The 11,565-nt window shown below is 44.0% G+C and overlaps 1 protein-coding gene across 1 annotated transcript in view; it reads left to right on the forward strand.

Moving 5' to 3' along the window:
- Dync1h1 (dynein cytoplasmic 1 heavy chain 1) overlaps positions 1-11,565 on the forward strand; it is a 118,649-nt gene that overhangs the window by 68,010 nt on the left and 39,074 nt on the right.

The following is an 11,565-nucleotide window of genomic DNA, read 5'->3' on the forward strand; positions in this document are numbered from 1 at the left end:
AGGGAGCTGACAGGGTTGTAGCAGGAAGTAGAGGGCGGGGATGCTGCCGCCGAGGGGCGGACCCGGCGGCAGGGGCTCCTCCCTGCGAGCCTGGACCTGCGGGGTCAGGAGGTTGCGGGAAGGGGGGGAGAGGGGGTCGCGGGGTCACGGGGTCAGGGGAAAGGCAGGGGACTTGAGTTTCACAGTATGGGGCGGGGTCAGCGGGTCCTGAGTTCCCATGCCGATTCAAGCTACTCCTGAATTCCTCCCATCAATCCCACACACGTCCCGCCCCAAAACAGCTACGGCCACGCCTCTCCTGTCCCTCTCGTCCCCGCCCCGGAGCACCTCCTCCCATCATGCTCACCCTCTCCATGCTGACCCGCTCCTGTCACTCACGCCCTTTTTTACACTGAGCAGCTGTGGCCAAGCGCCCTCCCTTCACCTAGCCTAACAGCCCCGCCCCACAGTAGCTGCGGCCCCGCCCCAGGCCACGCCTCCGCCCGCGAGATTAGCCTCCAGCTGCGGCAGCTGCAAGGGAGAGTGACCTCTCGTGACCACACTCTGGCCATCGCCCCCAGTCTTCTTCAGGGTCACTCTCAGATGTGAGGGAGCAGACAGAGCAGACACAGCCATTGGGGTTCCTCAGCCAGTCTCTCACTTCCCTCCTGCTCCTGTCCCTGTGACCCCGTGAGGTCACACAGCCTGCCGCGGCCTCGCCCCCTAACCTTCACCAATCAAGTCCCGAGTCCTGTGACACTCCCGTCCCCTTTCCACGGAACCTGCCAGAAGTCCCGCCTCTGCCTCCGGAACTGGGACTGGAACAGGAAGTCGCAGTCCCAGGCCTGCACCACCAGTGAACCAAGACACCAGGAGGTTGTGGGAAGCACTGAACAGGGACGGGGTGCNTGTGCCGGTTCATGCGGGGTGGGCGTCGTCTGTGCGAGTGGGGGCGGGGCGTCGCTCAGGTGGATCCATTGGGCGGGGCAACATAAACAGGAATAGGATGAAATGCAATATGAATAGATGAAAAGAAGGTGAAGAAAAAGTTCAGGAAAAATGTGCATAAACACAGACTCACAGTCACAGGGAGAATCTCCTTAGAAACACAAAACTATAAACATAATATATTCAAAAAGGAACTTTAAGGTAAACACAGAACACAAAGCAAACCGAAACAAATGAACACAAAAACCAAAGGAATAAAAGGTCCTGACAAAATTCTGAGACAAAGAACTACCGACAATGTCTGTGAGTCTGTTTTGTGTTGGCATCGACTGCTAGGCATGAGTCTTGCCCTTAAGAGTAGTTTGTATACCCAGTAAGTATATAAAACAAATAATTTTGTGTTTTGTAAATGAGTATCACCTGGATTGGAATGAAGATTTATTCGCATTCCTGTCTCTATATTGAGACCCCGATTTGTGCAGATCCTTCCAGTCCCTGTGCACGCTGCCACAGTCTCTGTAATTTCATATGTGTGTCTGTCTTGCTTGTTTTAGAAGTCCTTCTTTTCCTTGGTGTGTGATCTTCATCCCCTCTTGTAATGATAATATTTCTACCTACACTCCCACGGTGTTTCTTGAGCTGGAGGCAAGGATGGATTTTATGGAGACATCCCACTCATGACTGTGTGTGTTCCAAATTCTCTCACTCTTTCCACCTTGCCTGGGTAAGGATAACCATATTTGTTCCTATTGATTGCAGGAGAAAAGCTCTGTGATGGTGTCTGAACAAGACAATGATTTTTGAGTCTAGCAGAATGGCATTAAGAGTGATTCTACTGCTATGTGGCTTCTTCAGACCGGACTATTGTATTGTTCTCAAAGTTCCTTGTGTCAGGCTCTCGGCCATCCAGGCAGTTTAGAGCATGAGTTCAGTCTCAATGGAGTAGGCCTTAAATCCAACTGAGTCATTGTTCATTATACACACAACTTTGGACCACTGAGGTGGAATAGAAATGATCCCCCTTCATAGATGCATGTGTTTGAATAATTGGCCTATAGGCAGTGGTACTATGGGTAGGTGTGGCCTTGGAGTAGATGTAGCCCTGTTGCAGGAGGCGTGTCACTGTATAGGTGGGCTTTGAGGTCTCATATATGCTCAAGCCACACTCAGTAGGAGTCTCTTTCTGCTGCCTATGGAACAAAATGTAGAACTCTGAACTCCTTTCTAGCACCATGTTTCCTTCATGCTTCCATGTTCCCTGCCATGACAATAATGAAATAAACCTCTGAAACTGGAACCAGTCCTAATTAAATGTTTTCCTTTATAAGGATTGTCATGGCCATGGTGTCTCTGCACAACAATAAAATTCTAAGTAAGACAGCCACTATTATACAAGTTCATCGTGATTTGATGGGTCGTCTCGTATCTGCAGTCTGATACTTGAAGAATTAACACCAGTATTAACATATAGTTTAATCCATATCACATTTGTCTTTTGGAGTCTACTTTACCTTAATCAAGATCATATTTTCCAAATTCCATGTTTTATTTTTAAAATTCTTGATATTTCTTTCAACAGCTCAATATCATTACTTTTAGTAAAAGTAGTACATTTTCTTTGTCCATCAATCTATTGAGGAACATCTAGGCTGTCCCATATTCCTGGCTATTAACAACAAACTAGGAAAGATCATGGTTGAACAAGTGGAGGTTTTTTATTTCTTTTTTTTTTTTTTGGAATGTTTGTTGGTTGGTTTTTGTTTTTGTAGTAGGAAGTAGTGTACCTTGAGTTTATAACCAAGAGTGGTGCAGATGGATGTGGATATAGATTTATTCCCAGATTCTTGAGCATCTCCCACTCTGATATCCACACTGGGTGTACAAATGTGCATTTCCACCAGCAATGTATGAGTGTGGATCTCACCCCATGAATCAGTAGCAACTGCTGTCATTCTTTTTTATTCATCTTGACCATTCTGACTGGTATAACACAAAACCTCAAATTATGTGTTTTGATGTTTCCTGATGATGACTTAGAATGTTCAATATATCCTTATTCTGTTTAGATCTATAACACATTTGTATATTTACTTCATTTTTGAGTTTTTAATATCTTATAAACTAGCACTCTCTTGAATATATAGTTGTTAAAAGTATTTTCCTACTCTCTTGGCTGCCTCATTGCCCAAATATCAATGTCCTTTGTAATACAAAAACTTCTCAGATTCATGAGACCTCTAATATTAGAAATATAATTTCCCTCATTTCTCTTGAGAAAGTCTTATCATGCACCAATGAGTTCAAGAAAATTTCTCCTGTATCTTTTTATCTGATTCGAGTATACAGCCTTATGGTGAGGTCCTCAATACATTTGAAGGTGAGTTTTGGGTAAATGTTAAGTACATATATATTTATTTGCATTCTTTTACATTCAACCATTCACTTCTAAACCATTTTTGAAGATGCTATCATTCATGCATTGTGTATTTCAGTCCCGTTTGTCAAACTTTTGGTGTTCATAGGTGTATGGGTTTATTTCTGGGTCTTTAATTAGATTCCATTGGTTAAGGCAACAGTTTCTATAGCAATATAATACAGTTTTCTTTGCTACAGCTCTTCAAAATGACTTGAAATTAGTGATGGTATTATTGCCAGCAGTTCTTTTCAGAAATATCTCTTTTCAGAAACATTTGAGCAATAGTTGGATGTGTGTGTGTGTGTGTGTGTGTGTGTGTGTGTGTGTGTGTGTGCATATGAAGCTACATGTTGGATTTCAATTTCTGTGAAGGAATGTTATAGAGTTTTGGTGGAGAACTCACTGAATAGGTTTACTTCGTTTTTACCATTGCACTTTTCATATTAATCCACTTGATTCATGAGTATAGAAGATATTTCAATCTTTTGATGTCTTCCTTCAAAATGATTATTATACAAGTCTTTTATATGTTTCCTTAGAGTTGTCCAAATATGTTTCCTGGTATTATTGTGAAAGGTATTATTTCCCTGACTTTTTCAAACCATATGCCTTTTATGCATAAGAAGGCTATTTGATTATGTGAATAGTTTTATATCCTTCTACTATGCTGAATATATTTATCCATTGTAAAAATTTCTTGGTAGAGTTTTTAAAGTCTCTTATAGATACATATTCATATGAGAAAATAAAGGAACTTTAACTTCTTCCTTTATAGTTTGAATTCAATTGAACTACTTCAGTTGTCCTAGTGTACAGATGTGCCATCAAACATTGAAAAGGGCTGAAGAGACTGGACAACCTATGTTGTTCTTTATTTTAATTGAAATATGATCAGTTTCACTCCATTTAGTACAGAGAAGAGGCTATATTCTTTTGTATTTTGGTGAAATAGAGTACATATGTCTGTTATGTACAATTGATTCATAATGTCCGTTACTTTCATTTTTATTCCATTTAGTTTAATGCCTGGATGACCAGTCAATTTTGGAGAGTGTAGTGTTTAAGTCTCCCATTAAATATGTGGTGTTCAACCTGCTACTTAAGCTTTAGAAATGTTTATTTTACAAATATGTGTGCCCTTGCATTTGGGATATAGATATTCAAAATTGAGATGTCATATTGGTAGATTTTTCTTTTGAGGAGTATGAAGTGTTCTTTCTTCCTTAAGGGTTTGATTAATTCTGGATGAAAGTCTCTTTTATTAGGTATTAGAATGGCTACTCCAGGCTTTTTTTTTTGATTGGAAAACTCTTTTTCAGCCCTTTACTCTAAGAAAATCTATTGTTATTTTTTAGGTGGGTTTCTTGTGTGAATCAGAGTGATGTATCATGTGTTAATGTCTATTCTATTAGCCTCTGTCTTCTTATTTGGGAGTTGAGTCCATTGATATTGAAAAATATTAATGATCAGATATTGTTATTTTGATTTTGTTGTTGTTAGGGGTGGTGGTAGTGGTGGTGGTGGTGGTGGTGGTGGTGGTGATGGTGGTATGGCTGTATAGAATTTCTTACTTTCTGTCTGTTTGTGCATGTATTTATCCTTCTTCATTTGGAGTTTTCTTTTAGTATTGTATGTAGAGCTGTATTTGTGGATAGATATTTTTTGAATTTGGATTTGTCCCGAAATATATTGTTTTCTCTCTGTACAGTGGTAACTGAGCATTTGTTTTGTTGGGGGGGGCGGCTATAGTAGTCTATGTTGGCACCTGTGGTTTTATTTTATCTATCTATCTATCTATCTATCTATCTATCTATCTATCTATCTATCTATCTATCTATCTATTTATTTAGTGGTTGCACTCCAGATGCACAGGGACCTCCAACCACAACAGTCGTGAGGTAGACGATTGTAGAAGGCAGGTGCTTTGATCTGTGTGTTCCTCTGTCCCAGGAGTCCTGCTTCTTGTTTGACTGTTGGCACTAGTTTCTCCTATTGTTATAGAAAAAAACCAAAATGTATCCTTTTAACTTTCAAAGCTCTACTGCAATGGCCAGCATCTGCTAGAAAAACAAAGGTTCCAGTTCCCGCCTTCTTGGCTTTACATTGACAACATCCAGGGTGAGTGGGGGGCCTTCAATGACATCATGCATCGGAAGGACTCTGCCATTCAGCAACAGGTGGCAAACCTGCAAATGAAGATCGTACAGGAGGACAGAGCTGTGGAAAGCCAGACCACCGATCTGTTGACAGACTGGGAGAAGACCAAACCTGTCACAGTGAGTGTCACTTAACCCTGCCAGCCAGCAACACAGCGTTGCTTCTTTTTGACAGACTCGGGAGGCCACGTTGAGGCATAGCTTTTCAGTACGGAAGACATGTCTGCCCTCCAGTAACTGAAAGGCCGCATGGTAGCCAGTCATTTAGGCTAAGGCAGGAGGGTTGCTTGGGTATGTGAGTGTAAGGCAGCATAGCAAGCTATCACCAAAATAACAGTGAAGAGCTGGGAACAGAACCGGTAGGGACCTTACCCGGTGTGTGGGTGCCCTGATATGTGTAGATAGTAAATGTGAAAGCCGTGTAGTCGTCTATGTAGGAGGTGGTTTTAAATATGTTTGTTTCTTTACGTCTGTGTACCATGTGCATAGAGTGCCTCTGGAGGCCACAAGAGGGCGTCAGATCCCTTAGAACTAGAGTCAGACAGTTGGGAGCTGCCATTTCGGTGCTAGGACTTGAATCACTGAGCAATTGCTCCAGTCCCTAGGAAGTGTTTTTAAATGAATCAAAATCAGTTTTACTTGGGTTGGGGTGACAGCTCAGAGGTTAAGTGCACTGGCTGCTCTTTTAGAGAACCAGGGCTCAATTCCCAGAGCTCTCTTCTGTGTCTAACTCCAGTCCTAGGGGCTCATACACCCTATATACATGTAGGCGTAACACCAGTGCCTATGAAATAAGAATAATAAAAAGAATAGTTTTATTGTTTTTAAGGTGTTCTTGGGCATACTCAGGTTAGTATTTCATTTCCCTGAGCACAGCTCACGCTTCCCAAGGCAGCTGCTAGCCATGCTGCTAGGCATGGTCTCTGCTTTGTCACTACTGGCTCCTGTCCCTCTGAGCCCCAGTGCTCCCTCCCCTGAGACAGTCCTGCCACTCTGTGCTCTGGCTGTTTCAGGGCAATCTGTGTCCTGAGGAGGCTCTTCAGGCCCTCACCATATATGAAGGGAAGTTCAGCCGACTGAAGGATGACAGAGAGAAATGTGCAAAGGCTAAGGAAGCATTGGAACTCACAGACACAGGNCTCCTCAGTGGCAGTGAAGAACGTGTACAGGTATGGACCCGTGAGGGGAAAGTTGGGAGAACTTGCTCTACCAGACCCTGACAAATGCAAAGGTAGTTGTTTTTCTCTTGTTTCTAATGCCTGGACTGTTTTCATGTTCCGGCTTCACCACCTTGTCTTCTCCATCCCAGGTGGCCTTGGAGGAGTTACGAGAACTCAAAGGTGTGTGGTCAGAGCTTTCTAAGGTCTGGGAACAAATTGATCAATTGAAGGAGCAGCCGTGGGTCTCTGTTCAGCCTTGGAAGGTATCTACTGAAGTGGATGTCTGTGACTCTGTCTGTGTGTTAGCAGTCACAGAGAGGACTTGCCAAGTTCCCAAGCTGTCACTTGTACCCTGTGTGTTGTTTATGTTGTATATAGAAACTGACGGTTTGTTTTAGAGCCCTCCAAAGGTTGTAGCTCAGTAGGTAGAGTGCTGGGTGATGGAGGCAGGTGGGCTTGTGTAACTTCAAGGCTAGCCTTGGATAAATTCATGACTTATGTCTTAGAAGAAAAAGTAAAAAAAAAAAACAAAACAAAACAGCATATGGGGTGTGTGTGGAATGTGTGTCTGTGTATGTGACTCCGTTCTTCTGTGTCTCCTGACAGCTTTGACAAAACCTAGACGGCCTCTTGAACCAGCTGAAGAACTTCCCTGCAAGACTTCGGCAGTATGCTTCCTATGAGTTTGTTCAGAGGCTGCTGAAAGGCTACATGAAGGTAGCCACACGTGGGTGTTGGATGTCTTCAAAAGGCACCTGCTCATGTAACTCTGTCCCTGAACAGATAAATATGTTGGTAATTGAATTGAAATCAGAAGCACTTAAAGACTGGCACTGGAAACAGCTGATGAAGAAGCTTCATGTTAATTGGGTGGTTTCTGAGCTGACCCTGGGCCAGTTCTGGGATGTGGACCTTCAGAAGAACGAAGCTGTTGTCAAGGATGTGCTGCTAGTGGCACAAGGGGAGATGGCTTTGGAAGAATTCTTGAAGCAGGCAAGTGACGGGAGAGGGCATCAGGCTGTTGTATAGATCTGATCGTGGAAAAGGAAGCTTGATCATCTACAGTCATCTCTGCCCCTAATGTTTGCTGCCCCTACAAATGTTTGAGTGTTGATTTGGACTGCTAANGGCCTCTTTCTGGTTCCTCTCAGATACGGGAAGTGTGGAACACATACGAACTAGACTTGGTCAACTATCAGAACAAATGCCGCCTCATCCGAGGCTGGGATGACCTCTTCAACAAGGTCAAGGAACACATCAACAGNGTCTCTGCCATGAAACTCTCTCCCTATTACAAGGTACAGCTGCACAGGGCACTTTTCATTATACCTCAGATGCCTAGTTCTGTAAAGTGTGCTCCTAATTTGTCATTTTCAGTGAGCTTTGGCATATCTGAGTTAAAAGGTTGGCAGTTAAGTTCTGTCCTCCTGTGTACCCACTAGGTTTTCGAAGAAGGTGCCCTGAGCTGGGAGGACAAGCTGAACCGAATCATGGCTCTCGTTGACATTTGGATTGATGCGCAGAGGTGCCGGGTCTACTTGGAAGGCATCTTCATAGGCAGTGCAGACATCAAACATCTGCTGCCTGTGGAAACCCAGCACTTCCAGAGGTACAGCTCCAGTAGGTCAGGCGCTGGCAGGGCTGAGGAGCCCTCTGCTGAGGCTCACCCGCTCTCCTTGGTTCTTTAGTATCAGCACAGTTTTTGGCTCTGGTGAAAATAGTCTCCAAGTCTCCACTTGTGATGGATGTTCTGAACATACAGGGAGTCAACCTACTGGGGAAGATCCAGAAAGCACTAGGGGAGTATCTGGAACAGGAGCGCTCCTCTTTCCCCAGGTATGCCTGAGACAGATCAAGTTCAGCTGTGCTGTGCTTCGTCCATTCTCTTCCCTTTGCCTGGTGTTGCTCAGTTTTGACTTGAAGGATTTTGATGGCCAACTCACTGAGCCTTCTGCCTCTCCTTGCCCATCTCTAATGCTACCTGAACTCCCAGTTTTCTGCCTTAATCTTACTAAGCATCACTAAGCTCGTATTCTCTGTAAGTCACTTGATTCCCTCTGGGTTCTAGCTCTGCTCTCTCCTCCTTTCCAAAGAGTTTGTGTAGAGTGAGTGGAGCAGATGCTGTCAAAATGACTTAGGTGAATAGTACTGAGTTCTTCCACATCTTACTGTAACACGTCTCTCATCAGGCCCTGCCAGATGTTTGTATGAGATCTGAGTTGAGGCCTGAGGTCTTTCTTGTAGCTGCTTCCTCCTGTATGTAGACAGTTTGCTCAGTCACCCTCTATATACCAGGCAGTAGCTGCTGGGTTGTTTTGATTTCAGGTTCTACTTTGTGGGTGATGAGGATTTGCTTGAAATCATTGGAAATAGCAAGAACGTGGCTAAGTTGCAGAAGCACTTCAAGAAAATGTTTGCTGGTGTTTCCAGCATCATCTTAAATGAGGATAACTCTGTGGTCCTTGGCATTTCATCACAAGAAGGGGCGGAGGTAAGCNCAGTACCTTTGTGGCTTAGAAACTTCCCTCACACTCGGACTCCTTCATTCTTAGAATGTCTTTTTNTCTTCAGGTTATGTTTAAAACTCCAGTGTCCATCACTGAATACCCCAAAATCAATGAGTGGCTCACTCTGGTGGAAAAGGAGATGAGAGTCACCTTGGCTAAAATTCTGGCAGAGTCTGTTACAGAAGTGGAGATTTTTGGAAANGCAACTTCTATTGACCCAAATACCTACATTACTTGGATTGATAAATACCAGGTAATCTTAAATAAAAGCAAGCAGCCTGGAGATCTTAGCTCTCAACAATTTGAAGATGATGGTCTTGGCTACTTGGTGTTTGTTTGTTTGTTTGTTTGTTTCTCCCCACCCATTTTCCCCCTGGTTTCATCCCCATCACTAGATAGAAGAGAAAGGATAGAGGGGAGGGAGAGAGAGAGAGATCTCTGAATCTTAATTTCTTTCCTTTTGTTTCTATGAGCNTAAGTACTACCAAACCGCAACCAATCTCCTTAGATGACTGACAACCCCTCTTGGAGCCCTTATGTTTATATATCCTCTAAAAAGTTCCCATAATTACAAATGTCGTACAATTGTAGAAACTGTCTGCAACTGACAAAACCATGACTCTACTAGAGCACAAGGCAAATCATAGTTCCTGCAGACATCTGAAGCAGCCCCACACCCCACGCCTGGGATTAAAATGGAAGCACATTCCCATAATGTTTGTGTGTTTGTAAAGAAACCAACATCCCAAAATTGTCCCTACTAATGACTCCTTGGGAACCAGGCAGTGGCACCTATACTCAGCCTCTTGGGGGGTGGGGTGGGGACAGTGAGATAGGAAGGTCAGTTGAGTGGTGAGTTCAGAACCAGTCAAGGAGTAGTGATGCCCTGTCTCGGAAAGCAACCCTGTCTCTCTTCTTTCCTAGGCCCAGCTAGTGGTATTGTCAGCCCAGATAGCCTGGTCTGAGAACGTGGAGAATGCGCTGAGCAACGTTGGGGGAGGCGGTGATGTGGGGCCCTTGCAGTCTGTGCTGAGCAATGTGGAGGTCACACTCAATGTCTTAGCGGACTCTTTCCTCATGGAGCAGCCTCCTCTCTGGAGACGGAAGCTGGAGCACTTGGTGAGCCTCTTGACTGAGCCCTGTCTTACCTCTTAGCCTACTCAGTGAAAGGGAAAGATGCTTTAAAATGTGCCATTTATATCAAAAGAAAAATAGGCTGGGAGTTGAGGTCTACACCTGTAATCTTGGTTTTGGGAAGTGGAGGCAAGGGAAGGGCATCAGGAGTTCTAGGCCAGCCTGGCCTACATGAGGCTTTTGACCACAGTAATGTATGGGCACAGGTATTCCTTGTGCGCCTGTCTGGTGTTTGGTTCTATTCCTCTTTAAGAATAATCTCTTTAAGAATAATATATGACTATATAAGAGAAGGAAGGGGACCAGCTTTGGTTTGTTGTTGTTTTTTTTTTGTTGTTGTTGTTGGTTTTAAAGTTTTTTCGAAACAGGGTTTCTCAGTGTAGCCTTGGCTATCCTGCAACCCACTCTGATCTGCTCTGTAGACCAGGCTGACCTTGAACTCACAGAGATTTGCCTGACTCTGTATCCCAAGTGCTGGTATTAAAGGCACACGCCAGCACCACCAGCCATGACCAGCTCCTTGCATCCTCCATCCCAGAAGGGTGGGTGCAGCAAGGTGGGGGCACAAGGTGGGCAGCCTGTAGGGTGCACATGACGAAGTTGCTCTGTCACATTGAGCTGCCCAGAGCTGTCACTTACGGAGGGTTCTTGGCTTTTGTGTTTTCTCAGTGTCCCTTCTAGTGAAGTTCTGTTTGCAGTTTGGAAGCTTTGCTGCTAGTCACTGCAGCTGGGCCTGAAGCCCAGTGTCAACTTAACAGACAGTCTGTAGACCCAAACAGCACAGTGTTGCTTTAGCTTAAGGCAAATTTCTACTTCCTCAGATCACAGAGCTGGTTCACCAAAGAGATATTACCAGGTCATTGCTCAAAAGCAAGATGGACAATGCCAAATCTTTTGAATGGCTCAGCCAGATGCGATTTTACTTTGACCCTAAGCAAATGGACATGTTACAGCAGCTGTCCATTCAGATGGCCAATGCCAAGTTTAACTACGGCTTTGAGTACCTGGGTGTTCAAGACAAGCTGGTTCAGATGCCCCTCACTGACCGTTGCTATTTGACAATGACACAAGCTTTGGAGGCCAGGCTTGGGGGCTCCCCATTTGGTAAGTTACTTCACAGATCTGGACAGATAGAGTCATGGCAGATCTTAATTTTACACACAAACCTGATGGTTTGGATATGTTTATTTATTCCATGGTTTTACATTCTAAAATCTTTAATTTCCTTGCATTTATTATAGCAATTTTAAAAATAATTTTTATGG

This window comes from Mus pahari, chromosome 7 (genome assembly GCF_900095145.1).
Source record: "Mus pahari chromosome 7, PAHARI_EIJ_v1.1, whole genome shotgun sequence".
Classification (NCBI taxonomy): Eukaryota; Metazoa; Chordata; class Mammalia; order Rodentia; family Muridae; genus Mus; species Mus pahari.